The 4,144-nt window shown below is 39.7% G+C and overlaps 1 pseudogene; it reads left to right on the top strand.

Moving 5' to 3' along the window:
- The first annotated feature begins 682 nt into the window (after window positions 1-682).
- Window positions 683-3,482, top strand: LOC124921813 (annotated as a pseudogene).
- Window positions 3,483-4,144: the final 662 nt, after the last annotated feature.

The following is a 4,144-nucleotide window of genomic DNA, read 5'->3' as shown; positions in this document are numbered from 1 at the left end:
ATCACATCTTTCTTTTTATTGAGGTGAAGTGTATATGATTTGTTTTCCTTTGATGCCCTCAAAATGCAGGTAGAAAAGCCTAGCCTCGAACCATCTTCACTTATTGCTTGCACATGGAATTTCATATATTAAGAAATAACACCCAATAATGTCAATATGTAACATAACATTTTCAAATATAATTTTTCCATCAATTAAATTAAATTCAATTCAATACAATACCATACCATACAATTCAACAACTAAGAAACCACATTCCCTTGCCTTTATGCTTGCCCAATTTAATTTAACTACATATTCTTATCCAACTATATAGATATGCATGAGTAGTGGGATTTATTAAAGAATAGAATAGGTTTGATGAAACTTATTAATTGGATTTAATATTATCGATTAAGTTGAAAATGGTAGCAGGTGACTTATTCTCTTATGAACATCTACCGACTAAAAAATTTATATGAATTCAATTGGGGAATCAATTTCAATCGTTATTTTTAATGCCTTTGAGGAAGGAACATTATTGTTATTTCCAGCTGGAGAGCCATCACATTTACACATTATTAATCAAACTAATTAAAACAAAGACTTAAACACTCCTTACTAGCTTCCTATAAAAACCTACTTGATCACATCCTTTTCTCCCAAGTCATAACTCACTATCTCTCTTTTAGAGTACAAGATAGAGAGCTCTCTATCCACCACCATGAGAGCTCAAGGTGGCGGCCGTCTCCGGCCACATTTGCTTCTCGCTATGGCTTTAGCGACGCTTTTAAATACTTCGGTTTCTGCCGACCCTTACGTCTACGCTTCTCCACCTCCCCCTTACGAGTATAAGTCGCCTCCCCCACCATCCCCATCTCCACCATCACCTTATTATTATAAATCCCCTCCTCCACCTTCTCCATCGCCACTTCCTCCATATTATTACAAATCTCCACCACCTCCTTCCCCATCTCCTCCTCCACCCTACTACTACAACTCTCCACCACCGCCGTCTCCTTCACCTCCTCCACCTTACTACTACAAATCACCTCCTCCACCTTCTCCATCACCACCTCCTCCATACTATTACAAATCTCCACCGCCTCCTTCCCCGTCTCCTCCTCCACCTTACTACTACAAGTCTCCTCCACCGCCTTCACCTTCCCCTCCTCCACCTTACTACTACAAGTCTCCTCCACCGCCTTCACCTTCCCCTCCTCCACCTTACTACTACAAGTCTCCTCCACCGCCTTCACCTTCCCCTCCTCCACCTTACTACTACAAATCTCCACCTCCTCCTTCCCCGTCTCCACCTCCACCATACTATTATAAATCTCCGCCACCACCATCTCCGTCTCCTCCTCCACCGTACTATTACAAATCTCCACCTCCACCTTCACCATCTCCACCTCCTCCGTACTACTACAAGTCCCCACCTCCACCTTCACCATCTCCTCCTCCTACATACTACTACAAGTCCCCTCCTCCACCTTCACCCTCTCCTCCTCCTCCATACTACTACAAGTCCCCTCCTCCACCTTCACCATCTCCTCCTCCTCCATACTACTACAAGTCCCCTCCTCCTCCGTCACCATCTCCTCCACCACCATATTACTACAAATCCCCGCCTCCTCCATCCCCATCTCTAGCAAAACCTTACATTTACAAATCTCCACCTCCTCCATATAAATCTCCACCAAAGCCTTACTATTACAACTCTCCACCCCCACCATCTCCAACCTACCTTTATAAATCACCACCTCCTCCTTCGTACTATTACAAGTCTCCACCACCCACTTCTTACTATCCTCCTCACTCTTACCGTCCTTTGGTCGTAAAAGTTGTTGGAAAAGTTTACTGTTATAAATGCTATGATTGGACATACCCAAAGAAATCTCATGACAAGAAACATCTCAAAGGTAACCATATTGTTATTTACATCATTTATCATGTGACAAACACTTCGCTTGTTATTTTTCTATTAATTTACTATTTGATACTTGTTGTTTTACAAAATAATTTATTTTGTATAGTTCTTAATACATTAATATCTCATATTTTTATAAAGGATTAATTATATGTTATTAATTAATAGTAAATAAAAGAGTTAATTGTTTTCTGGTTTATCTTTTTGTTTTCTTAAAATGTAATATTTAGTTCTTTAGAAAATTTATATTAAAAAACTAAGTCACAATAATTTTATAATAAATAGCTAGTTGGATCTATACATTTGCTATGTTTATGTTGTTAAAGAATTTTTTTTTTAACAATATTATTCGTTGTTTATGAACAGGTGCTAAAGTAGAAGTGACATGTACAGTTGGTAAAAAAGAAATTTTGGCCTATGGTACAACTAAGATAAATGGAAAGTTTGCAGTCACGCTTGATGGCTTTGATTACAAGAAATATGGAGTTGAGGCATGCAAAGCCAAGCTCCATGCACCACCTAAAGGTTCGACATGTAATGTCCCGACAAACCTCCATTGGGGAATTAAGGGTGCCAAGTTAAAGGTGAAGTCCAAGACTGAATATGAAGTTGTTCTCTCTGCCGAGCCTTTTGCCTATGCCTCAAAGACTCCTTCGAAAGAGTGTGAGAAGCCTAAGCCAAAGCCTACTCCTTCACCATATTATTACAAATCGCCTCCTCCCCCTCCCCCAGTCTACTACTATAAATCACCACCACCTCCTCCAACTTATGCATTTAAATCACCTCCACCATACTACTACATGTCACCACCACCACCATCCCCATCTCCTCCACCACCGTCACCAAATCCTCCACCCCCTTACTATTACAAATCTCCTCCACCACCATCTCCATCTCCTCCACCACCGTACTATTACAAGTCTCCTCCACCACCATCACCATCTGCACCACCACCTTATTACTATAAATCACATCCACCACCTTTACTGTCACCTCCACCACCTTACTTTTACAAATCTCCTCCACCACCATTCTCATCTCCACCCCCACCATACTACTATAAATCACCTCCGCCACCATCCCCATCTCCTCCGCCACCATACTACTACAAGTCTCCACCACCACCATCACCATCTCCTCCACCACCTTACTATTACAAGTCACCTCCTCCACCTTCTCCGTCTCCTCCCCCACCTTACTATTACAAGTCACCTCCTCCCCCATCCCCGTCTCCTCCACCACCGTACTACTACAAATCTCCACCACCTCCATCCCCATCTCCTCCACCTCCTTACTATTACAAGTCTCCACCACCACCATCCTCATCTCCTCCTCCACCATACTACTACAAGTCACCACCACCACCATCCCCATCTCCTCCACCTCCTTACTACTACAAGTCTCCACCACCACCATCCCCATCTCCTCCACCTCCTTATTATTATAAGTCTCCACCACCACCATTCCCATCTCCTCCACCTCCTTACTACTACAAGTCTCCACCACCCCCATCCCTTCACCACCTCCTTCATATTACTATTCCTCTTCACCTCCACCACTAATTCATTACTAAATATAGATAGTTCAGTCTATTTTCACCCCATTCCAAGTAAGTAATTTAACCTATTTATATTATATAGTACTTGATCATATATATATATATATATGCTTATCACTTATGTTTATTGATGCAGTTTTTGGTTACAAAACAATAATAAAAGAAGGCTTCATGAAGTTAAAGCTCAAATAACCTGTTGCAATCAAAATATATCTATTCAATAAGGTCGTTAATTATTTATTTGTGAAACTTTGTCCATCTTATTGGGACAAGTTGACGCCTACATTTGTGGTGACCATCTTGCACATTGTACTCATATTATCAATGAAGTTGAAGAAGGAAGGAAAACAGAAATCATGAGATTCAAAACTACAAGATAATTGTTATTTTTTCCAAAGTAAAATATTATTTATAATGTTTTATTGTTGTATATTATATGTGAATGTATTAAAAATTATTTGTTCTATTGGATTTAATGATTTGTCAATCAATAAAAGAACATGTTTCATAATTGTATCTCTTTCTCACCCTGCAATGTTTTGTGGTGATAACTATTTTAAGTCATTACATCTAATGTATATGCTAAGATCAATAGACTGTTCATGATCAAATAAAATTAATAAAAAAAAAAATCATTATATGTCCAGATGTATTTGCAACTTGACTTGTTCTTCCAT

Source organism: Impatiens glandulifera, chromosome 1 (assembly GCF_907164915.1).
Source record: "Impatiens glandulifera chromosome 1, dImpGla2.1, whole genome shotgun sequence".
In the NCBI taxonomy this organism is placed as follows: domain Eukaryota; kingdom Viridiplantae; phylum Streptophyta; class Magnoliopsida; order Ericales; family Balsaminaceae; genus Impatiens; species Impatiens glandulifera.
Note: the sequence above shows the minus strand (reverse complement) of the source record. Positions and strands in the feature narration are given on the sequence as shown.